Source organism: Miscanthus floridulus, chromosome 12 (genome assembly GCF_019320115.1).
Source record: "Miscanthus floridulus cultivar M001 chromosome 12, ASM1932011v1, whole genome shotgun sequence".
NCBI lineage: Eukaryota > Viridiplantae > Streptophyta > Magnoliopsida > Poales > Poaceae > Miscanthus > Miscanthus floridulus.
In genome coordinates this window covers 11,316,078-11,343,119 of record NC_089591.1, presented here as the reverse complement: position 1 = coordinate 11,343,119, position 27,042 = coordinate 11,316,078, and the positions used below count along the sequence as shown (strand labels likewise).

Sequence of the window (27,042 nt, the reverse complement as noted above, 5' to 3'; positions counted from 1 at the left end):
TTGACTGCATGAAATTAAACACTTTATTTTGTTTCCTATTGATGTCCTATCTACTTGTAGCCTTGTAGGTGGCATTGAGGCGCTCCTCCTCTTCATGGAGCTAAATGATTTGTTCCTTTAGGGTTCATTGCGTTTACTATCCCTGTATCTAGCTAGTCCATGAAGGTCTCCTGAGAGGGTCAGTGGCTAACTGAACTCTCCTCGATCGAGTAGAGCCTGAGCATCGGGAGGATGGAGTCCTTGATCATGCCAACTAGCGGGATCCATTCTCGATGGGTGAAGACCCATGTGCAAGCAGCAAATCTAACTATTGGGTGGTTGTAGATTGGACCGTGGATGTCCTGTTCCTCAATCTGTTTGGGGTCTGAGAGAGGGGCGTAATGTGATCTCTGCTAACTAGCTGTGGGGTCTGAGAGAGGGGCGTAATGTGATCTCTGCTAACTAGCTGGGAGAGGCTAGTTTCCTTTCCCTGATTGCAGTGGTATAGATGTTCATGTAGCTGTTTTTTTCGGGGCGTGTCAGTCATTTTTGTAATTATTCTCGCTTTTTTTTTCATCATCTAATAAAAACTGCGGCAAAGCCGTCCTTTCTAACAAAACATAGGTCTTTGCCGTCCTTTCTAACAAAACATAGGTGAAGCTTTGCCTATCTTGTGGACAAAGAAGTCTTAGCTCCCGAACAATGGAGAGGAAGCCAAAGCTGATGGACTGGCTCGGAGCGAAGTTGCAGATTGATTTGTTGGTTAAGAAACCCATATGGATCTATTCAGATTGATCTGCGCGCAAATCCCATACCTAATGCCCCAACTATCGATAGATATTTTTACCACTGGCTTTGATTTTAGGGCGTTTTATGTGTAGCATGTCTAGATGCACTACCGGATACAGGAGCTTTGCCGAGTGCCAGAGACACCCGGCGAAGCCCCAAAAACACTCTGACAAAGAATTTATCGAGTGTTACACTCGACAAACCATTTAACGGCAAACGCAAGCTTGCCGAGTGTTTTTAATTGGACACTTGACAAAGACGTTGCCGGGTAAAAAAAAAACACTCGGTAAACTTTTTTTCAAAAAAAAAATAAAAAAAAAGACACGCCGAGACCACGCCTACACCACCAGCACCGCCACCACAGCCACCACCATCCACGCCGCCGCCACCATCCACTCCCGCTGGATCGAAGTTATGAACTCGAGTTTTTCCCCAAAACGAAATCAGCTTGATTCGTGGTGCTCAAATGAAGGATTTGTCAGGGGATCACCCTAGCCTTGATCACACATGTCAGGGGCTCCAGAGGGAGGGGGCGCCGGGAGAGGAGGGGACGCCGGCGAGGGGAGGGACACCGGCGGGGAGGGCAGGGAGAGGGGAGGGAGGGAGGGAGGGGCGCGCGGTGTGCGGGGGAGGAGGGAGGCGGGGTTTTATTTAAAAAAATTGTATCTTTGCACTCGGCAAAGTTTTTTTATCTTTTTTTATTTTTTTAGAAAAAAGATTTTACTTCTTTGTTGAATGTTCTAGATCTGAGCACTCACCAAAAAAAATTATTTTTTTTCTTCTCCTTCTTTTCCAGAAAACAGATTTTATTTTTTTTGTCGAGTGTTTTTTTTTGACACTCGGCAAACCCACTCTTTTGCCGAGTGTTTTTTTGACACTCGGCAAACCCCCTCTTTTGCCGAGTGTTTTTTTGCCGAGTGTTTTTTGTGCAGCACTCGACAAAGAACTTAGTCGCCGAGTGCCCGAGGAAATACACTCGGCAAACATAAAAACACTCGGCAAATTTGAGGATTTTGATAGTGATGGTAGCACACAAGACAACCAGTTTATTCTGGTTCAGGCAAGGGTGCTCTACGTCCAGTGTATGACGAGTTGTATTGGTTATGTGCTAGGGTGCTAATGAGCAGGGTCTAAGGTAGGATGTCCTTACCCCACCTTATATAGCTCAGGAGTGTAGGGTTGCAGATGGATATCTGATCAGCTTACAGATTGGTTTCCTACTTTGTTATAGCAAAATCTCGGATGGTAGGTTTATATCTATACCTTGTTACCTTGTGCCCACCCTATGTCTAGAGGTTGGTTCTGTCCTCCATGACGATACCCAATGTAATCATCAAGAGCCTCTTGACAATCAACTCCTTTAGGAAGATCACCTGGTCCACCAGGCCATATAGATCTTGGCAAATTCCAAGATTAACAAGTCTTCGATCTTAAGTTGATCAAACTCCAAGCTAAGATCACAAAGATGCATACTAAGTCACTCACAAGACTCCTATTGACTTGAACTATCCTCGAACCTTTTCTCTAAGTCTTGCAATGTGTGAAACTATCTAGGGATAGAAAGAGTTCCAAATGAAATGCATGACAAACATATATAGATTAAGGGAGAGGTTACTGAGATAGTGACACAAGATGATCTTTGGTGCCTCACTGAGGGGCACCGGATCATCTGGTGACCCTATTCTTCCTTTTTTTAATGGTCACTGCTGAAGATTCCCGAATATTCCTTATTGGGTGATACAATGTGACCACCAAGGTACACAACAAATCATACAATGCACATAATTAAGCAAGTACAACTTGAACTAGCCATTGCATAGTACCACCATATGATCCGCCATGCCGATTATGGTGCCACCAGATCATATTGTGCACTCTAGCAAGCATGTCCAAGTTGAAATGATTCTTGCACAATGTTATCGGATCATCTGTCAGTCCACATACGATCATTCACCATATCATCCTGTGGGAAATACTACCTAACACACAATATAGCACAACGTCACTGGATGATCTGGTAGCATTTACCAATTGTTCCAGTGCACTTGAAATTTGAATTTAGGATCTTATGGCATTACATCAAAATTAGTAACAACTTTTGGTGACGTTGTATGTAATGAAAGCATATTGTTAGAGCATATTTAGTATGACACTATATCAAAATTAGTGTATGTATTGTTACAGTCCACATAGGTCATATCTTGTATGTGATGAAAGCAACAATACCTGAGAGGAAGAACGATAATTGCAATAAAAAAATATTTCTCAACTATACAGCAACTTTTGATCATTTACACAGATGCATACAATAGAGCATCTCCAAGAACTTGGCAAATGAACTCCCTATTTGAGTTTTTTAACAAAAAGGAAGAAACTTCTAACAGCTTGGTAACCCAACTCCTTAAAAATAAGAACTTGCTAAAACTACCCTCCAACTCGTACTTTCCATGCTCGATAAAAACTCCGTATTTGTCCGGGTTCCACGTTTTCCCCTGTCGCGCCCCCATGCACGTTGATTTGGTGTGAGTTGTTGTGTTCCCAACTCCTACCACCACCCTGGAAGGTACGTGCTTCCTGCCAATCCTTTCCTCGCCAAGCCACCGTTTGGACTCGCCGGGATGCCACTGGCCATGATCAGCTTAATTTGCTGCAGCTGCGCCTCACTGCCCTCAACCTGTCCCTTGACACGCCTAACCGCAGGGACAACCCTACTCGCCATAGTTGTCTACGCCAAGCTGGGTTGACGATTCTTTTCTTTTTTGAACAACACACTGAATGTGGAGCGGCATTTTGATTTATATTGCAACTTAAATTTCTTGTTTTCTGAATGTATTTTTGACATATAGGTTGTCAATCTTTTTTGTCATAAATGGACTCTTCAGAAGACAAACAATTTAGTGAGCTCGAGGGTGAATTAATTGTGTCAGCTTGGTTAAGATCCGATGAGTGGAACCAATCAGACTAGCTGGCTGGGCAAGGAAGGGCGGTGACGCCTGTTGGGGCAGTTGTCGATGTCTGCTCGCACGAGTCGGAGCAACAGGGATGCTGTGCAGACCTAGAATTGCCGCACAAAACAAAATATGATAATGTAGTCCAGATACGTAGCAAATTCTCTGTATCAAAAGAGTCAAAGTGACTTATAATTTGGAACGGAGGAAATACTTATTTTCTTAACTTGGTAAAGTCATTGATTTAGCAAGTAAATTACACAAACTTCCTGTAGATGCTCTAAGCTTTCATCACATACAAAATTGGTGGAAATGCAAACCAAATAGTCCAGTTCTATTGAAGATAAGACATGGTGTAGCAAACAAAGCTTTGTGCTTGCAAGCTTACAGAAACTCCTATAATTTATTTTTTCCTTTTCGTTAGATGCTATGCCTGTGCGTATACCTAAACTTTCTCCTATACTGTCGTGTTTTGCCATGAAAAGTGGTCTCATCCAACGGTTTCCTTCAAGCTAAAAGAGCGACTTGCATACTCCTGAACCATCGCACCAAAGAGTGATGGCCTCCCTATCAACTTGGAGGGTGCATCGAATTCTGCCACAAGACCTGATACGGATAAACACATACACAATGGTTGAACAGAGGCACAAAATCTTAATAAAGGCAATCAGCTCTCCACTTCATTTTCAATTTGGATGGCCTGTATTGCAGCTAGATCTTTTGCTACATCTGTGTGTGATAATCGTGGTACCTGAACCTGTGTAATTACTTTGTAATTTTGTTGCTATGGTAATGAAAAACATCGCAACATGTAACCTAGCAGTCTTCAGAAAATAGGGGAAAGACAGGATGATCAGTGCAAAGTGCTACCTGCGTCCAACACCAGAACTCGATCGCTGTCCATAACAGTCGGTATCCGATGTGCAATGCTGATGACAGTACATTCGGTGAATTCCTCGCGGATGATCCTCTGGATGGCCGCATCTGTTTGAGAATCAACAGAAGTTGTCGCCTCGTCCATGAAGAGGATCCGGCTGCGTTTCAGTATAACTCGGCCGAAGCAGAGGAGCTGCTTCTGCCCTACACTCCAGTTCTCCCCCATGTCGGCGACTGCAAAGAACAAACGATGAGCAAAGAAACATTGTTCATGTTTTGCTAATCGTGCCACAAAAAAGGGGGCCACAACTGAATTGCACTGCAGGTCTAAACTTGTGTGTATTTCAAACTGTATCCGTGAAGCTGTACTTTTAAGTAGCGGGTTTGTAACTTTGTGACACAAAGTAGTGTGTGGAAACCACACGGGGAATAACATTATACAAGTTCTCAAATATGCTTGGTTAATAACATAATTTGACAACTTGAATAAGCTTGAAACTTATAGCACAGTTATCTTTTACTCAAGAAACAGAGCAAACCTAGTGCATCAAGCTTCTCTGGTTTTGAGGCTATATATCCTTTAGCTGGCAACGCTCGAGGGCCTGCAGAGAAGTAAATTTGGCCAGATCAGGCTTGATAGAAGGGGGAAAAAACAGTTAAGCATCCAAGAGGGAGTTCATCTTGTTAAACAGAGCATAGGTTTAGGTTGTATTTCCTTCCATATCTCAGCCTCGGAATACCACCCTGTTGGGGCTATGTTGCTCCTTACAGTTCCTTCAAAGAGCACAGGTTCTTGGGGAATCACATCTAAGCGAGACCTCAGATCACGAAGCCCCAAAGTGCAGATATTGACACCATCGATGATGATATGGCCTTCTGCCGGCTCCACAATCCTGAATAAAGCCTGCACTAAAGTCGACTTTCCACTGCCCGTCCTTCCCACAACTCCAATTTTTTCTCCACTCTTAATACTCACAGTAATTCCTTTCAAGATTAGTGGTGTGTTTTGATGATACCGAACCTGAAAAGAGTTGTGCTTATTACTCATTCATCTTATCACTTATTAAGGTACTAGAACGTGATACAGATAAAAAGTCACATCGATATCTCCTTGGCTGGGCCAATCTGGTGAGGGAAGACAGTCGGCAACTTCCCATGCTACCTCAGAAGGTAGAGTACTGTACTGATGCACTCTCTCTATGGCTACCATATCATTTTCGATCATACAGCTTATGGAAATTGTGTAGTACACCAAGGAATTGAGAGAAAGACCATAGGAAAGGGACATGCCGACAAATTCTGCATCAGAATTGTGTTTCTTTAAGTTTCGCAAAGGATCAAAATGGGAACATAGAGTGATATATATCTTTCAATAGAATTTGTCAGTAATCCTTTTTGAGTATTCAGCTTTAGACATACAATGATGCAACAGAAAACTTTTTAAGACTTGACATGCTTTCAAAAAACTATTAATGCTTCATTGCTGATAGAAACATCTACAGAGTATTGCACTCAAGGTTTGAATATTCAGACAATAAGGACAATAAGCCATGCTATCAAGTTCACCCCATAAAAACAATTCATTCCTACTTAGCAATTCATTTATTTCTAGTATATTATATTATTCCCAAATGAGAACATCCAATATAACTCGTTTTAGGGAAAAAAAAAAGGCAAGAACTCTTATTAGAACAATATGACAGGCACAATAACTAGAAATTCTAACATGACTTTCATGACTTGAAAATTAGCATGGGTATCAATTGATTCAATATACATACTAAATGGGTATCAACTGATTCAATTCTACGCTACCTCATGATACAAAGTTTTATGAATATGCAACTAATTCAGATTAGAATATTACCTTTCTTGATGAAATTGCTAGGCAAGCTAATCATGAGAAAAGCAGTTATGGATAAAATAAGTGTGCCAATTAGCTCCAGGCGAAATCCAAGCCACTCATTAGCTGCATAATTATGAAATGACATACGCAAATTCGAATTGATCCTGTCCAGGTTTGTCTGGTAGAACTCATCATCCTTTCTGAAACACCTTACAGTTGGAGCACCCAAAAAGGTTTCTGTAAAGTGATCAATAATTGGCGCCCTTGTTACTCCTTGAAGACGAGTAAGCTCTCGAGATGTCGCAATATAACGATTCTGAAAAACAGGATGAAAGGAAAGAAATTCATTTTATTATTGATTCAATTATGAGTGTTGTATTTATGTTAAGTAGTATTAACAGAAGTCTGTTAGCAGTGGGATTCACTCGCTCAGGAAGAAGAACGAATCCAGAATACTAGACTGGAAAATGTGATGTACTGAATATAATTTGCTGGAAGTAACAGAAAAGTGCTTAACATAAGAGTACTTGAACAGTAATGAACACGTTACATTCCCGTCTGCCCTCCTCTCCTCTCATTCGCTAGACTATATACTAATATGTCTAAGTCCTCCATTCTGGGCCGGACAACCTGACGTTGGGCCGGCGCTCGCGGACAGGCCGGGCCTGCTCACTCGTAGAAGGTTCTTCATAGTGTATCACTGGAGCTGTAACTGAAGTGCTGACAATCCCGCCTCCTTTTGAACCGGCATGACCCCAGGCCGGAGTTTTTGGAAAACGCTGCTTCAATTGCTCCAGTTTCTCCCATGTAGCTAGCGACGGTGGCATTTGGGACCACTGCACAAGGACCTCCTCCACAGGTGAATCGCCCGGAGTCCAGTGACGATCCAGTATCCACTGAGGCACCTGAAACTGGGCAAGATCATCTGGAAGATCAGCAGATACCGGCAGCTTACCATGAGAAAGCTTGAGCTGTGATACATGGAAGACGGGATGGATGGATGATGAAGAAGGAAGAGCCAGCTTATAAGCCGCTGCACCAATACGCTCCAGGATCTAGTACGGGCCAAAGAACCGAAAGGCAAGCTTCTGATTAGCACGACGTGCAAGTGAAGACTGCACATAAGGCTGAACTTTCAGGAAGACCCAATCATCAACAGCAAAAGAACGTTCAGAACGGTGCTTGTCGGCCTGGCGCTTCATGCGGGTCTGAGCCCTGCTGAGGTGTTGTTGAATCACTGAAGTCATCAGAGCCCGGTCATCGAGCCAAGAATTGAGATCAGCAACAGGGGTGGCAGAAGGAGGACGTAGGCCAAAATGCCGTGGAGGAAAGTCGTATAGTACTTCGAATGGAGATCGACCCAATGAAGAATGGTGAGAAGAATTGTACCAGAACTCAGCGAGGGCGATCCATTGAGTCCATCTGGAAGGACAGGCGTGGGCGAAGCAGCGGAGGTAGGTTTCAAGACACTGATTAACATGCTCTGTCTGTCCGTCCGTCTGTGGGTGATAAGCGGAACTCATACGCAAGGTTGTGCCCGCAATGCTGAAAAGAGTCTTCCAAAAGGCACTTGTAAAAATGCGGTCACGATCCGATATGATGGCTAGCGGCATTCCATGAAGCCGATAGATATGATCCATGAAGAGGCGAGCCACCGAAGCTGCTGTAAATGGATGACGCAAAGGAATGAAATGAGCAAACTTCGACAGCTTATCGACCACCACCAGGAGTGCATTGGCTGAGCCGGATGGGGGAAGTGTAACACCTCGGGTGTTTTAAATACTAAAACCTGTCATGTCATCATATGCATTGTACATCATTTCGTATTAGTGAAAATTTTTATGTGCATTCACTAAAACAAGTTTACCTTTATGTTGCATGTGTTGAATTGTATTGTTTGAATCAAGTTCAAAGTTTTGTTTGGATTTGAATTTTCAAAAAACCCTAATTTCAGCATTTAAGTTTGCCCTGGAAAACCCATTTCAAAATCTAAGCACATTTTGGGGTTGAGCCTAAAAGCAAATGTGTAGAGCTTATCGAGTTGTACAAAGTTGGTTTTTGGAGTTTTCAAAGTTGTTTTATAAAATTTGAAGTAATTTGAAAAGGCGTAATTCTTTAAATGTCCCCTTTTTTAATTCAAATTTGCATTTCAGAATGTAGACTGAATTAGGGGGTGGTTATAAAAAGCAAAGTTGTAGAACTTTGAATTTTGAACAACTTTTATTTTTGGAGATTTTTGAGTTGTTACATAAATTTGGGAGTAATTTGGGTTTTCATTCGAGTAGCAATTTTGTAAATAAGGTGAACAGTGACCGTAGAAGCCACCTCACCGCCGGCGATCTTCTTTTTGCTTCCAGGCACGCTCGTGGTCGTCTTTGGCTTCACGCTGGCGCGGGGAAGGCTCCTGCGTGGCTTCCTTTTGCTTCTGAGCCGCGTTATAAGGCCTTCGTCACCGTCGTTCTTCGCCGTTTCTCCTCTGTTTTCCCGTCGCCACCGCCGCTGCTCCGTCGAGCTTTCACCGTCAACCTAGCGCTGTTACCATCTCGGCAAAGCCTATTCTAGCTTCGCCTATTCCTTGCACACCCAGCCAACCAACCATTGCAGCTTGATTTCACCGGGAAACATCGCTAGTCGCCTTTCTTCCTCGCGGCCGGCAGAATCTCCGTCGAGCGAGCGCCGTTGTGGCCAGCGCTCTACGGTGAGCCTCTGACCTTGTGAAGCCTTGCTTCAGCTTCGCCATGATGCTGTAGTGCTTTGTGCCTGGCTGATTAACCATTTTGTCCACCGTAATCGCCGGAACCTCGCCGTCGTCGTAGCTTGCTCCGCCATGGTTGCTGTGAACATCGACTAGCGTCTCTGTTGATCCTCCGGCCCTGCTCTTTGCTCAATCGTGTTCAGGGTGAGCTGCTGAACCTTCCTGTGCTGTTTGTTTAACTGCTACCGGTCCCATTTCGCCGGAGTCGCGCAGCCACGCCGTCGTGGCCGCCATGGCCGGTGTCGTGCTCGGTCCTGCCCATGTTTGGTCTCGTTTGTGCCACCAATAGACGCGTAGGGTTGTAGGGGACGTGGTGGTACTATCGCCGTCGCTGTTGATCTCACCGATGGCGAGAAATCACCGGTTAGCGCACGTATCGCCATGGTCAGCGCGGGAGGAAGGGGATGACAGGTGGGGTCAAGGTGTCAGTGGCCGTTTGATTTGAAAATGAAATTTTTCTTTTTTAGAAATGAATGAATAGTGTATACTTTTGTTATTTTTGTGTAGAATTAATTAGAGCTCTAAAAATTATGAACATTTTTGTGTGACCTCTCTGTGATGCATACTATTTAAGAAAAATATGAACTATTGATTTTTAGTACTTTTTGAATGTGATAAAAATTGCTCAATTAATTAATAAATGAGTTTCCATGATTTTTCTAGGCTTAAATAATTATCCAAAAATTATGAAAATTGTTTTGCCACTTAGTTATCATGTGATGAACCTTTACAAAAATTTTGAGCTCAATTGGAACAAGTTGATTTATTTCATAATTTTGAATTAAAGAATTAATTCATAAAAGCAAATAGTAACCTTTAATGATTTAGGTTTTGTTTGAATTTTTGGATTGAGTGATGACCTTGGGTCATTAGTTGGTAATTGGCAATGGAAATAAGTGTTATGAAAAAGGTTTAGTTAGTTTTGACTTGTAACTGTACCGCGAAGGAAAGTTGTATTCAAGTTTTTAACTTTCGCATCCATTATCAAGCATCGCGTTTTGTATCTCACATCATGTTAAACATGGCATTGTTACTACGTGTAGTGAACGAAAGTGAGCATGTGGTAGTTAATCAAGTTGAGGAGGAGGTTAATCCATCTGTTGAGGTCGGATCTGATATATGTGGAACGACTCCAGAACCTGACTTTTCCGCCAATCAAGGCAAGCCCCGGATGCATTTAAACCTACCTTATGTTTTACAAATTTATATAGCTTTTGCTTTTCAATACTACATTAAGTGATTGGGAGTGAGTGAAAAACCTAATTGGTGCATTACCAACTTTGTTTTTCCCATATCTACCTTGTTACCAGTTTTACTTCGTAAATGCCTAATTATGCTTAGCCATGCTTAGACAGATAAAAGTCGGGTGATTACTTGTCACCCATGAGTTTTAAATGGATCTTTGGTTATGTTTGGTTACTTATGTTATCATGTGATATGAGCATGTGGAATAATAAATCTAAACCGGACGGACTCGGTGTGTGAGAGCCACAAGACATGGAGGTCTTGTGAGCGAGTTCTTTCAGCCTGTGTCGATTAAGAACCGTCCGTTGTTGAACTGTGTGAGATAAGACTTTGTAGTACTAACCACATACTTTGGTAAGCCTTAACTTGGTGATTCTATTATAAGAATGGCTACTCGCGCACTGGGAGTGGAGAGATAGCGGGAATAGCGTGTACCCACGTGGCAATGGGCTGGATTGGTAGAGTACTGTATTCTTAGGTGGCACAGACCTATTCTTGTTTTAGAGGACCTGAGGGTAGGTTGGTATATGTAGGTTAGGGACCTACATATGTTATGTGGTCTGGAATTACCAGCTGGGTTTAATCGGTTCGAATCGTCGTTGCTCCTCGGTTATGGAGACTCAACTCTCTGTTCATCATCGTAGTTAATAACTGGAACTCGAGTAAAGTTTGAGAAAGAGTTTAATATGAAGTTCATGATCTCATTATGGATCATGGCAGATTCATATGTGGTTCTTATAAAGTTTTATATGTTGAAGTAAAGAATTTTGTTAAAGAGCTTTTACGCAAAAGAACTTGGTATTGCTAAAGCCATATCTTGAATCCCCGAACCTGCATTCCTGAGTCTTCTCAGTTTTAATTCCGATTAAGTCTTGTTGAGTACTTTTGTACTTAGGGTTCGTTGACCTTTGTTGCAGGTGAGCCTCATGAGCAGGTCTGTTTTGCACCGTGCTGCATGACTGTTGTTCAGGTCGATGACGATAAGTGAATGTGTGATCCTTGGGCAGGATACTTATATTGTGTGTTTGTATTATGTTACTAATGCCACTCCACTACTACTATGGTTTGTTATAATTATCGAACTTAGTTTGTAAGGTTTAAAACAACTGATTTGTAAACTAAGTTATTATAAGACTTCTGCTAATTTACTCTAATGTAGATATTTGAATAAATGTTGTAATACTGCAATGACTCTGTAATGAGATCCTACTCGGAAATCGTAGATGATTCGGGGTTCCCCGAGGACACCCGACAGTCTTCTTAAGTTACCAGGAACATATGCATAGTCATCAGAGGTCGTTGGACAGTGACAGGTGCATGTGGGTCCTATAATTTAGGAGGTTCTGCCACAGGAAGTCCTTCAACGAAGTCCATGCTGATCACTTCCTAGGTGGCCGAAGGAATTGGGAGGGGTTGAAGTAATCCAGGAGAAGGAGAACGGTCAGGCTTGGCACGCTGACAGATATCACAAGTTCTAATAAAAGTTGTTGTGGCTACATGCATGCCAGGCCAAAAGAAGAGCTGTCGCAGCTTCTGATAAGTAACCGGTATGTTGGAGTGACCGCCGAGTGGGCTGGAATGCAGAGCTTCTAGCATTTGAGTCTGTAGTTGCTTACTATGGCCTAGCCATATACGACCCTTGTAACGAATTACGCCATTGCTGAGCAAATACTGTGGTAATGCAGACGGATTAACTGCCAGCTAAGACAAAATCTCTTGAGCCAGTGGACTATCAGAATAAGAGCTAGCCACATCGGATAGCCACTGTGGTGAAGAAGAAGAAACGACCATGTAGACTTGCTCAGTATCTCGGCGCAACAATGCATCAGCGACGGTGTTATCTGAACCCCTTTTATAAACAATCTTGTAACTCAAGCCCAACAATTTGGTAAAGACCTTCTGTTGCCAGACCATATTAAGACGCTGCTCATTGAGATGGGTGAGACTTCGGTGGTCAGTGTGGATGAAGAATTCACCTTGGATGAGATAGCGATGCCAGTGCTCAACCGCTAGGAGAATTGCCAGGTACTCCTTCTCATAAGCGGATAGCCCACGGTTATGAGGGCATAAGGTCTTACTAATGAAGGCAATTGGATGGCCATCCTGGTTAAGCACTGTGCCAATACCAACCCCACTGGCATCTGTATCAATATGAAAAGGCCGCTAGAAGTCAGAAAGCGCTAGGACTGGAGCAGTGCTCAAGGCGAACTGAAGAGCAGTAAAAGCCTCCTACTAAGAAGATGTCCAAATGAAAGGTGCATCCTTCTTGAGAAGCTCAGTCAAGGGTTGTGCAATGATTCCAAAATGCCAAACGAATTTGTGGTAGTAACCCGCAAGGCCTAAGAATCCACGAAGTGCGCGAACTGTTGTAGGTCTTGGCCAGTCCTAGATAGCCTGCACTTTGGAAGGGTCTGTAGCGACGCCATCGGCGTTGAGCACATGCCCGAGATAGGAGACTAATCGTTGAGCAAAAGAGCACTTGGATAATTTTAGTTTCCATGAATCCCGGCGAAGCCATGACAGCACCTGGGAAAGATGATCGATGTGCTCGGCCAAGGTGCGGCTGTAAATTAAGATGTCGTCGAAAAAGACAAGGATAAATTTGTGCAGCCTAGGAGCCAGTGTGCAATTCATTGCCCCTTGAAAAGTACCTAGTGCCCCAGTCAATCCAAAGGCCATAACACAAAACTCATAGTGCCCCAAGTGAGTCTGAAATGTTGTCTTGTGTTCGTCTCCAGGCTGCAGCAAAATCTGGTGGAATCCGGCTCTCAGATCAAGCTTTGTGAACCAACTGGCGTGAGTCAATTCGTCCAAGAGCTGATCAATGACAGGAACCGGATACTTAGACTTAACAGTCATATAGTTTAATTTCTGGGAATCAACACAGAACCGATAGGAGAGATCTTTCTTCTTCACTAAGAGGACTGGTGAGGAGAACATGCTGCTACTTGGTTGAATAAGCCCTTGTGACAGCATTTCATGGACTTGGTGTTCAATCTCATCCTTAAGGGCTGGAGGATAACGATAAGGATGGATGTAGAATGGTCGAGAACCAGGAAGAAGGGGAATGGAATGGTTGTGTGACAGAACTGCCCAATTTATACAAGATCAAGTATGGCTATCCCCACTAACACGTTGACACGCGCATACTTTCACTCATATAAACCCGGTAGTCCGCCGAGTGTCCCAAAAGACCTCGGTAAATCAACATCACAACCAAGATCACGTGATTAAGCAAATACACATCATATACGCAGGGTTGCAGCGAAAAATAATATTACAAATGGATTCACAAATAATAGTACAAGTTTGGGTTTCAAAACCGCTTAGTGAAAACAACATAGCTTTCAAATGATTACATTAATATAAATTCCAAATATATTGCTAGTATAAGTGACATCATCCGACAAAAGCATATAGATGAGAAGTAAGTATAGAATCACCGAGCCCACCGGCGGTTAGCCACCATCAACAACAGGTCGAGAACTTCACTTGCAAGGTGGGATAAACCCTGAATACTCGAATGTACTCAGCTAGACTTACCCATCGGAAACCAAAACTAATGACACCAAGGATCATGCAAGGCTTTCTTTAGTGGGCTAGCTGACTTGTTTGCGAAAAGCATAAGCTATCATGAAGAAACCATTTTAAGTACTTTGCATCATCTTTATTATGACCTATCCATCTAGGTAAGCACCTGTACTATAGCAATCACTTGATTAACCAATAACATCTAGTTACCAACTTAGATTTAGCATATCCCATATCATCCAGATAACCATCCTTGTTCCATAATAATTACTACAATGCCGTAACTCGAGTCAAGTGCTCACTATCCAGGAGCGATGGCGATTCGAATCGATTCCTAACCAGCTGGTGATTTATTCCTTACACAAACCTCACTCACCCGCTAAAGTGAGGTATCGGTCACCGAGTCAACTATACAGGAATCTCGAGTTTGCCAGGAACCATATGTACTCGGGGGGCCGACCGCCCTTTGGTCTTATCATCGCACCCCCGTGTCCTACCACACCTGCTCCGGTACAGTGCGCTGCAGGCAATCTACTCGAATAATCTCCTAGCTTCGCAGTCAAAAGGTACTTTATTCGGCTAGCTAAATGTAAGGCATGCGTTCAACATGACCACAGGCCCAACAACGGTCGGTCCTTAATCGACACAGATGGAAACTAACAGCACCCCAGAACCCTGTCTGGTTGCCTCCAACTTTTTCCGTCCGGTCTCCAATTATCCATCACGCATGGTTAATTTCAGGATATCATTCTTTCCATAGCTAAAATCTTCTAGTAACCCCCTATAAATGTAGGTGACCAGAAATCACCGATCGCTACCGGTCTAAGCAAGGCTAAGCAGTTATTCGATCCCGACCTAACAGGGTAAAAAGGTAATAAGGTAGGCAAGGATAGTAATAAATGCATCAATGGTTTCAATCAACTCCTACAACTTAATGCAACAATATATAACTCATATATAGAAAGAATTGCTTTTATAAAGTAGGAGACTTAGAATGCTCCGGGGCTTGCCTGGGATCCGACACAAGTCAGTTCTGTTAGCTTGCACCGTCATGGTGACATCTCTGGTCCTAGCACTTGCTTAGTCCTTCCATCTTCGGGATAGATCCTCCATGCATCATCTTCAGGTTCGGCTCCAACATCATGTTCTTCACATGGTTCATCTAGCACACCTAGATGAGATGCAAGATGCATGTGTATGAATGTGATGAATGGTAACACAAGATGCATCACATAAGCATTCAAGACAAACTAGTTATTCACGGCAATCATAGAGTCAAGGCTGCAAACAGCAGCAGCTAATTTTACTCGTAACAGGAGTTGTACTAATCCAAAAGACATGCAACAAGACAATCTGGAAATCTTATGGAATTTTCTACAATTCATCTTTAATCCTCTTAGCATGATTCTCAAGTTAACTAAGTCAATTATACCCATTTACAGAAACTAGTCCACAATTGACAGAAAGCAGCTATTTCTGAAACCCAACTTTAAACAGGCATAACTCACAAACCACAAGGCCAAATACCACCAAATTTTAACAGAATCTAGATACATGAATTATCTACAACTTTGTTATTCTCATATTAAGATGATTTTACAGTTAGAAGGGTCAACTAATGCAATAATTGCATCTCTGTCCAAAACATAGACAGAAACTGACATGCCACTTTAAACAGCTATAAATGGAGTTATACATGTCCAATAAATGTGGTTCCAGACTTTTTAGAAAGCTTAGCAAATTATAAACAACTTTGTTGTAAACACCTAAAGCTAATTCTACTACTAAGAAGGCCCCACAATAAGAACAAGGAAAACCCTCTCTGGTTTTGGGCAGAAACAGCCACAGAGATTTAAGCAAGTATAACTCAAGATCTACTTAGCCACAAATAATGATATTTAACTTTTTGGAAAGCTTAAGAAAAGTACCACAACTCATGTATTTTCACCAAGTCATGATTCATAACTTAACTGAGCTAATGAATTCAAACATGCAGAACTATTCAGAGTAGAAGCAAAGCAATACAGGGCATTTGTTATTTTTATAACTCTTAAACTATAAATCCTAAACTCCTAAAATTTTGACCAGACAACAACAATCACTTTAGTAGCACTCCACAAAAATTTCACATTTATTTGAGCATAAAAACTGCAGTTATGAAAAAGACAAGACATGGCAAGTATCAAGAACCTAGCTGCATAGATCTATTTTTACAGCAAAATATTTAAACTAAAACATGCCATATTATAGATCAAATGCATATAAAATTTCACAAGGATTCCAAAAAGTCCTCATTTTCGATTTTACGATTTTTGTATGAATTACTATTAATTTTCAAAGTGGAGCATTCAAATCTGCAAAAAGTCAGAGAAAGGAAATTTAAATCTTGCATCGAGGACCCTGCGGAAAATATAAATCAAACGTCAGCGAAGAGGTCCTCAAGAGCACTATTCAAATGAGTCACAGCTTCGCACTTAGACCCCCAGACTTGCTCTAATTGTTGTGCGCAGTCCTTCACCAGGGCAAAACAGAGGAGGCAGACGCGGAATCACCGATGCCGGCCGGAGGAGGCTCGCCGGTGGCGGAGAAGGGGCGGCTGAGAACATGGGGCCCCACACGCACCCGCTGGTGGTCTCGGATGGCCGGGACGCGGCCTGAGGCGGACCAGCCACGTGCACAGACGGCCGCAGCGGCGACTGCACGACGGCGACGGAGCTCTGGGGCTTGCCGGCTGGCTGCGAAGGAGGGCCGTGGCCGCGCTACGGTGGAGGCTCTACCGTACTTGGCTGTGCGGTGATTGGCTGCGAGGACGAAGAAGCGAGCGGCGGTGGCAGCGAGCTCTGCCGGCTGTCCATGGCGGACGCGGCCGCGCACAAACAGCAGAGAGCAAGGGAGAAATGAGAGCGTAGGAGGGAGGAGGGCGAGTGCTCGGCCTTTCAAGCAGATGGAGGCGAGGTGGCAAACGGGCGCAGCACAACGGAGCCACGCCGCACGAGCAGTGCAACACGCGGCCAGCAGCTCAGTGCACGCTGTCGGCACTATTCAACAATTTCAAATTTTCAATTCTACCTCAAACATACCACTGAAACCCATATTTCGTGCATCTGTAACTCCTAAACAACGACGAGTTAGCAAGAACTCTATTAATAAAAGTTGTAGATCTATGCGACATCTCCAACTTTTCTTAAAGCGTCAAAGTCTGATTCGGCCTGGTTGGAGAGATACAAGGCTCCAAAGAAGGGTAAACGAAAACTGAAATCTCAGTTTCAGTCCATTAGGGACTTAGCCATTTGAGCTCCAAAACAGCCATGGATTCCAACTTGAGGGCTCGGTTTGACTTGCTTCAAAGCTGATCTAGCTCTTGACCATTAAACAAAGTTTGTTCTACTCTACTCAAACTTCAACTTTGATTTAAGGTGCAACTCCATGCAAGCACTATAAGTGATTGGTCAACATAGGTCAAAGTAGCATCACGATAAAGCTTAAATCCAAGTTTTAGACCGATGGAGGTATTTTCTTGTCCTCCGCTCAACATGAACCCTTTATGACTTTTGTTGTAGAGTTTAATTAGTGTCATTTGGGTAAGGTTGCAAGGTTTGGTTGATGACCTATAATTCCATTCACTTGAGAAGACAATTCCGGCAAGGACATAACTTGTCATTTCATGTGACTTCTTGATTCCAAACTTCATGAAACTTTTCCAGTGATCAATATAGATGGATGTTGATGCAAGACACATGAAACAAGTACATCCAACATTTCCCAAGCATACTTTTTAGAAAGGGCAGCATGTAAGCAATGGTGCATGGTCCAAGTTTAAGTGGTGACTCATTTTCATATGTTTAACCTAACATCTCCATCACTACTTAACATGCCATATTTGAGCTCAACCCATTGCTTAACTAGTGGCAAACACCTGGGGTGTTATAGGTTGCAGTGGCGAGAAGGCGGCAAGGAGTCTGGAGCTTGAAACAAGTCATTGAATTCATCAAGAAGGGACTGGATAGCAGGAGGAAGACCGGTAGATGAGAATTGGTCAGGTGTACTCTCCATACTACAGACTTGTAAGAGCAACTGGCTTGGAGCATCCACGGACTCCCCTTGCAAAAGAATAGTGCTGCCCTCATAAGGTATGACCAGCCGTTTAAGTTGCCAGTGGACCTACATAGGACTGAAGGACTCTAGCCAATCCATCCCAATAATCATATCAAATGCTATGAGTGGAAGGACTCGTAGGTTAGAGGTGAAAGAGACTTGGCCGATAGACCAGGGAACAACAAGCAGAATAACTGGACTTGTGAGAGAACCACCACCAGCAATACGAACTATGCACGAAGACTGCTTGACAAACACCTGGCTACGCTGAGCTGCCACCGACTCACTGATGAAAGAGGTGGAACTGCCAGAATTGAGCAAGATATTCACTGGAAGGCCCTGAACTGTGCCTGAAAACTGAACGGTGTGAAGAGCAGAACTGCCAGTGAGATCACATTGGGAAAGAGCCAAGAAAACCTAAGGGTCAGAATCAGCTAGGGTAGCTGTATCTACTGTATGGTCTTCATCTTGAAGGAGATCCCACAATTCTTGGACAACATGGAGCTGGACCTGAGGATTACACTTGTGGTCCTTGCTCCACTTGGCGCCACACTTGTAACAGAGACCCATGGTGCGGCGATATGTTTTGCCGGCGGCCAACTTAGCATCAACAGACATAGTAGCTAGGGTCGGTGTTGCTGCAGTAGGGGCTGGCTGCTTGTCAGGCCATGGTGGAAGCGGCAAAGGCAGAGCCGTCTTGGGGATCGACTTGTTGGATGTTATCTAATCAATCTAGGACGACGCGCGAGACGTCTGCACCGTGGCCACCTCCTCCTGCACCAATGTCATAGAAATAGCAGCATCCAAGCTTTTGGGTTTAGAAACAAGAATAATTGCTTTGAGTTCAGGTCGGAGGCCATCAACGAAGCGCATAGTATAAAAGAGTGGATCGGTGGTAGCAGAATAGGCCTTAAGCTGATCAACGAGTTTGGTGAAACACTCAACATAATCAGAGACAGTGGAAGTTTGTTTAATTTGGAAGAGCTGGCGGATGAAGGCCTCATGTTGGTCACGATCAAAGCGATCGTAGAGAGATTGACAGAAGGTGGTCCATGTAGCGATGGCCGGTGTGTTATCGATGGACTCTTACTAGCAAGCAGCATTGCCCTCCAAATACATGGAAGCAACGCTGACCCAGAGAGACGGATCAACGGCGTTCATGTGAAAATATTTCTCGCAATTGGAACGCCAGAGACGGGGATTTTCACCAGTGAATTTTTTGAAGGGAAGTTTGGGAAGGCGACCGGCAGGATGATGAGGAAGATTGTTAGGGGAAGGAGCTTGGAACAGTGGGGCTGGAAATGGTGGACGAGGTGGGATGGTGAGCGAAGGTGGGGAACGATAATGAAGGGGAATAGGAGGACGCTGCAGGGCGGATGAAATAGGCAGAGGAGGAGGAGGATCGGGAGGCTTACCCGTGACCGAGGCATTCGTCTAGGTCATGACTGACCCAAACCCAACGTCCCGGTGAGACGATGCAGTGCTGTGCCCACTGGGTGATTCGACGGGCGCGCCGGCGAGAGCACGGGCGGACGTCGAGGAAGAAGGAATGCCGACGCTGGGCCACTGCGGTTGGGCGTCGAACACCTTGCGGTCAGGAGCCTGGGAGAGCTTCTTCACCTCGAGCTTCAGATCATCCACGAGGGCCTCAATCGCCGGGCGCCAGGTACCGAGATCAGTGGTGGCGACCTCGAGAGCCATGACGCGGTCAGAGCTGTTGGTGAGGAGTGTACCACCGCGGAGAGCTTCCAGATCGGCGACCCGCTTGCCGATGTCGAAGGCGAGGTCGGAGCATGTGGACTCAAGGGCGTCGAAGCGCTTATCGACTGTGGTGGCGCGGTCGGCACGGGCGCGGTCGAGATCGGCGAACCGGCCCTTCCACTGCTCGTCGTGGGCGTCGAATCGGCGATTGAGATCTTCCTTGGACTTCTGGATCTTGTCGAGGATGGCCTTGAGTTGGGGATCCATGGCGCCCAGGGTACGACGGAATCTGGTGAAGTGGGTGTGGTGGATATATGAGGTTCCAGCGTGTCCGGGGTGCGGATCGAAGTGGGAGATGGAGCAGGATCGAGGAAGGAGAAATCTGATACCAATTGTTAGCAGTGGGATTCACTCGCTCAGGAAGAAGAACGAATCCAGAATACTAGACTGGAAAATGTGATGTACTGAATATAATTTGCTGGAAGTAACAGAAAAGTGCTTAACATAAGAGTACTTGAACAGTAATGAACACGTTACATTTCTGTCTGCCCTCCTCTCCTCTCATTCGCTAGACTATATACTAATATGTCTAAGTCCTCCATTCTAGGCCGGACAGCCTGACGTTGAGCCGGCGCTCGCGGACAGGCCGGGCCTGCTCACTCGTAGAAGGTTCTTCGTAGTGTATCACTGGAGCTGTAGCTGAAGTGCTGACAAAGTCCTCTGGGATGCATTGTGGTAGTTCGATCACATCATACCCGGTACCAGATGTTCAAAAGCAGTAGAGGAAGTACTGCAATTACTGACGGCCATGCAACTTGGCAAGTAATAGCTATGTTGGTAACCACTGAAATGCACATCGATGTGGCAAAACCAACATAGAACACAAGGTTAGTATCAATCTTAGATTGGTCCGATGATGCCTGTGAATGTCAAAACCACAAAAATATTAACATTACTTTTCAAGGAGTGATTATGTACATAAGGTACAACAAATAGAAGCTATGTCTAGTTGGCTTTATAGCACATACCCGGCTTAGGATCCTTCCTGAAGGAGTGGTGTCAAAAAATGACATTGGTGCTCGTAGAATGCTGTCAAACATCTTGTTGAAAAAGGCCTGTGCTGATTGGAGCCCCAAGAATGTCACAATAAGAGTGGCAATCATTTCCAATATAATTGTGGTAGCAACTATCAAAACGTAAACACCAAGAAATATGGAAGTGCCAAATACAGGGCCTCCTGATGTTTCATATGATAACCAGTAGTTACTAGCCATACTGGAGCCCTCTGACAGTAGTGACACAGCTAAAATGATCACAACTCCCCACCATCCCCAGGCCTATGTCATATATAGCTTGTACACACGCCAGCTTACTCGGCCACTCTCCTTTTCCTCTTCCTGGATCAGCTTAGAAGAACCTGCTTCTTTGTTTGTTGCAGTGCCAACTGATTCACCATTTTCATCATTGGATTTCGATGCCAAAGATGGGGCATCTACAGATCCAGTGGAAGCCTGAGAGCTCTCTGTGTTCTGAACATGAAAACCTTGTGCCCCTGCTGTCTCCATTGAACTACGATGAGCAGCAACAAGATCCGAAAATTCTGAGCATGATGCTAGTAACTCACGATAGATCCCTGACCGGATGACTAACCCATCATTCATTACCTGCATGTTGACACAAAAGTTAATGTAATGTAATTTTCTGTAGTTCTCAACAAAATAAGCATGGTATCATCGGTGTAATATCATTTTACAGCATATGTTCACAGCAAAAGCAAACTGAAGCTAGACTTGAATTAAAATGTATCTATATTTCCATATAACCATGGATGTGAATATTACTGTTTCTTTCCATACATCAAGAACGAAAACATTGCTATTAACTATAGTCACCGCACAGTATTGCTAAACTTAAGCTTACCTGATGAAGGAAGAATGTAATACTAAACTGTTTCATCATTATGTAACTATGGGCATTTCAAAAAACTTACAAGTATAGTATCCACGTTTTGTGAGAAGTCCAATTGGTGAGTCACAAGCAAGCACACAACATAATACTAATATGTGTTCACCAAATTGTAATGTGGATAGTTCAAAAACAAACTTACAATTATAGTATCCACGTTTTGCAAGAAGTCCACTTGGTGAGTCACAAGCAACACGGTCTTATTCTTGAGTATGCCCTTCAGACATTCCTGCAGAACAAGCCTAGTTTTAGAGTACAGCTTAAGAACGGTAATAAAGCACTGGCCATAATTGGACTTGTTTGGAAGAACTTTTCTTTTTAACAACAAAAGTAACAAAAATAGCAAATAGGACATGAGTCCACCCAACTGTGAACAGATTCCGTACCATCATGGTTCTGCATAAACTATTCATGCTAGAAGAATTATATAGAATAGCATGCAAGGTTCTTTTCTGGAAAGTGAGTGCACTTTGTTTTAAACAAAAAAACTGAGTAAAGGAATGCAAGTCACGGAGCAATTGAGCATTTCCCCATGACAAATTGTGATGTGTCACATATGAGGCATGGTGAATATTTATAACACTACAAGCGTAAAGGTTTTTTTTCTCAAACACAACAACCAAAGATATCAAAAAGACCAAACGCAAGCAGAATCAGAGAGCTTATTGATAGTTTAAAATGAAACAAAAGAGATTAGGATTCACCATGAAAATAGCTGATCCAGTATGAGCATCAACTGCACTAAATATGTCATCAAGAAGATATATATCACAGTCTTGATAAACTGCTCTCGCAAGCTGGATGCGCTGTTTCTGGCCTCCACTGAGATTGATCCCTCGCTCTCCTATTTCAGTCTGGTCACCAAACTCCATCATTTCCAAATCCTTTTCCAGGCAGCAAGCATTTATGATTTCTGAATATCTCTATGGATGCATTGGTTTTTCAAATAAAATGTTCTCTTGAATGGTTCCATTTCGGATCCAAGAGGTCTGAGCAACATATGCTGTGCTTACACATATGCTAACCTATATCAAAGAGAAAAATGGAGATGAGAACGAAGTAAAATGATCCGAAAAAACATATTGGCTTCAAATAATATGCTTAAAACGCAAACTTTTGTTCATTTAATCCCAAAAACAAAATGAAACTTCAAGTGTGAATGTTGGAATTTCATGATGCAAACTCTATGGAATGGTGCTATAAACCAGAAGCAACGAAAAAGACAAGTGCGTAAAACTAGATTGGGACCGAAATATATACCAATGAAGTCAGGTGTCCAGACACTCACCGTGCCAGAGAGCTTGTGCATCTCCCCCATGATGCAGGACAGCAGCGACGACTTGCCGGAGCCCACTGTCCCGACCACCGCCGTAATCTCACCCCTCCTCACCTCCACGTCAATGCCCCTCAGCACTGTCACCAACTCCGCCCCATTTCCTTGGCCATTCTCTGCCACATCATGGCGGGGCCTCCTGTTGTTGTTGCCCTTCATCTCCTCGTCCACTGGCACATCCCAAGCGAACACCCCGCCTTGCACCTTGACGGCCACTGTGTCCTCAGCGCCGCCACCCTCGATGCGTTCCACGGCCGCAGTGTCGATCTCGGCGTCCGTCAGGAATTTGTTCAGCCTATCCAGCGACACAAACGCCTGCATGGACATGACAATCGTCTGCGGGAAGTTCTGCATAGGGCCTTCCAGCATGCCGAAGAACGCCGTGGCCGTGAACTCCTTGCCGGCGTCGAGCTGCCCACCGGAGTCGAGGTAGGTCCCGAACACTAGCACCGTCATGGCGAGCGGACCGCTCGAGAACACCACCGTGTTGGCGCACATGAAGAGCATGATCTTGGCCAGCCACCCTAGCTCCTCCCGCCGGATCTCGCGAACCTTGCCGCCGAAGGTGTCCTCCCACGCCTGCAGCTTGATGACACGCATGTTACTGAGCATCTCGGTGATGGCCTTTACGCGGCTGTCGCGGACGCCAAGGAACTTGAGCCGATACGCCAGGTTGAGCTTGTTCGCGAAGGCGGTGACCACGGTCACCGCGGTGATCACGGCGAGCGTCATGAGCACGGCGGGGCCGAGGTAGGCGTAGAGGAGAAGCAACGCCACCACTATCTGCAGCGGCATCAGCCACAGACCGTGGAGCCCATGCATGGCGTAGGACACGATCCCAGCGTCGACCTGCATGTAGTTGACGATGGCGCCAGCGCCGTGCGCTCGGCGGGCACCGGCGGTGAGGCGCAGCGACTTGCGGTACAGCGCCGTCTGCAGAGCGCCGCGGATGCGCATGCCCAGAAGCTGGTCCTGGAAGCTGTAATGGTGTGAGGCCAGCGTCTGGACGGCCTTGCCGGCGAGCAGGATGAGAACGAGCCAGAGGCCCTCCCACGGTGTCCCGCCGCGGCGGATGAACTCGACGAAGCGGTCGATGAGCGACGGGCCGACGTACATGGTACCCAGGCGCGCGAGGCCAAGAAATGCAGTCAGCACGAGCTGCGGCCAGAAAGATAGCCAGAGTGCCACGCCCACCGGGTGCCGAGACGCCGGCGACGCCGGCCAATTGGACATGAACAGCGCGTGCGCCGCCTCGGCGCGGTGGCCGGCAGAGACCGGGGGCACGTCTTCGGCTTTGAGCGACTCTGCTGCGTGGCCCTTGTTGATGAGGGAGTTGATCCAGCTGAAGGTCGCGCGCGAGAGGAACGAAGCGGCGGCGTACGGCGAGGAGGGAGGATCCTCCGGGCCGGCGTGCTCTGGTTCACCTTCTTCTTGTGCCTGGGTGCCATGGCCGGTGAACCCAGTGACCGCTATGTACGCCAGAGGCAGCGAGACGAGCAGACCAGCGAAGGTGAGAATGTCATCGGGGAAGAGCAGCGAGCCGACCGCGCCGCGGACCACCGCCGAGGCAGAGAAGAGCGCGGCGCCGAGGGCAGTGGCGAGCCAGAACACGCGGAGATGCGCCTCCGGGGCAGCAGCTCCTGCTCTCCGCGAAGAGGCGACGACGGTCCAGGCAGCCACGCCGTGCGCGACGGCGTGGAAGGCTCCCTCCGCGGCGCGCCACGGCGTGCTCGGCAGGAGGAGGAGCGCGAGCGCGAGGAGGACGGCGGACGCCGCCGCGAAGACCGCGGATGCCCCGAGCGCGAGCACGTGGCGGCGGGAGAGCGGCGGCGAAGGGTGATGGCTCGGCTTCTGCAGCAGCGCCTCGCGTTCGGGAGTGGGAGCAGGAGCAGCCGCGGGCGCCGCCGGGTGTCCCTGTCCCCTGCGAAGGCGGCGTCGGGCGAGGTGGACGAGGCAGGCGGCGAGGAGCAAGCGCTGCGGGCACGGGGAGAGGAAGAGGAACGCCAGCAAGTCGGCGAACGAGCCGGGGCCCGGCGGCGGCGCGGTGCACGCCTTGGTGGCGAGCCACCACGGGAGCGCCATCCCCGTGTGCCTGCTGCGGCGTTGGCTGTGACTGCGAGTACGAGGAGCTCGTTGTCGTTGGGGATGAGGGGGATCCGTTCCATCGGGATTGAGAGTCGGTTCACATACGAAAGTTCGCCGCGGTTTCATAGTTTTGTCGTTTTCACTGTTGACTGGCTCTCCGTTAACTCTTAAGCTGCAATCTAGTAGTCCTGTTTTTTTTTAAGATAAGATTCTAATGAAATGACATTCTATGGATGCCGCTTTCTCCGAGGTGTAGCCCTTTTTTTTTATAAGGTTCTATAAAATCGCATATGTCATGTTCGGCAAGGATCAACGGTGTGTTCCTTGTCTTATTTCAAAAGGTCCATGCGTTGCTATCCAACTCCTGATAATTTTTGGTTTTGAGATGAAACTTGCTAGTAGTTTTTTTACTGAATTAGAATAAAAATATATTGTGGCAAGTTTGGGAGTGGAGTTTTTTCTTTTATACACTTTAGGATGGAAGTTTCCATCAGCTAGAGCTGTTAATAAGTTATACCCAATTTGCTTTGCATAAAAAGATTATAGGTTTGATTATCCTAAGAACTACATTTAAGAAAATAGTGCAGGAGAATGAGATTGGGAATGCAAATGAAACACGTACGGCCCAACCCATGGACAAATAGGATATATATACAGATTCTTTGATACTACTGCTGAACAATGGAGGACCGGGAGGCGGTCAATGTTAGAGTGAACTTAAAAAAATAATCCAGCTTCTTGCCTTTGAAGTGGATGTGGGTGGATCTCTATTCTCAAAAGTCCATCTCAGACATGGAAATAGATAGAGTGGGACAAATAGATTTTAGCTTGTAAACAGCGCGGGAAAGGAGAAGTCATGACTACAAACCCTATACATCCAAACACCATAGCATCTTCATTTATGACTTCATCTAAACACAAATCGGACATAAGTATATCTAAGTTTGTCTCAAATCAAAATTTTCCCCAATGGCTATCAGTATATAAAGTTTTATGTAGATTGTGAACACATGCATGATTGGTGTTACTAGATTTACTGAAACTATTTTCATAGTGTATAATTCTTTTCATTAATATATAGTACTTTTATAGACATTACTAGTCAAAAATGTTATATTGAAGACGTGTTGATCGTAATTAATTAATATTAGGGAAGAATCACGTGTGTTGCTGTGGGAATTGCAAGAGAAAATTTGGTATGATGTAAATAAAGTTAGTTTTCGTCTACTGCACATGTACCGATTACTATGAATGTTACCGCTATTGGCATTTTTGTGAAAGAGTTTGCACCAATTACTGTTGTCCTAATTGTTTTCAAATTTCTTCATCTATGGCCCCGTTCGTTTCGCTGAAAAAATAAGCTGAAACACTGTTCTGGCTGATTTGTTGTGAGAGAAAAATACTGTTCCGGCTAAAAAAACAAGCTGAAAAGTACGGATTATAAGACAATCGAACAGGGCATATAACTCAATATCTCTTGCCACAATCGCGTGACTGTAAAATTCACGGAGAAAAGCAAAATGATGCCTAGGTCAATTTGAATGCTGCATTCCTCTTGAGCAGATCATAGTTGACATGTCTACATTACTTTTCAATTATTTATTGCACCTTTTCCATTAAGAGTCAGATAAAAGGGAAAATGAACAACATATGCTAACCTATATCAAAGAGAAAAATGGAGATGAGAACGAAGTAAAATGATCCGAAAAAACATATTGGCTTCAAATAATATGCTTAAAACGCAAGCTTTTGTTCATTTAATCCCAAAAACAAAATGAAACTTCAAGTGTGAATGTTGGAATTTCATGATGCAAACTCTATGGAATGGTGCTATAAACCAGAAGCAACGAAAAAGACAAGTGCGTAAAACTAGATTGGGGCCGAAATATATACC

At 44.9% G+C, this 27,042-nt stretch overlaps 1 pseudogene; it reads right to left on the bottom strand.

The window, feature by feature from the left end:
* Window positions 1–4,093: 4,093 nt before the first annotated feature.
* Window positions 4,094–25,192, bottom strand: LOC136498388 (ABC transporter C family member 4-like; annotated as a pseudogene).
* Between the last annotated feature and the right edge of the window lie 1,850 nt (window positions 25,193–27,042).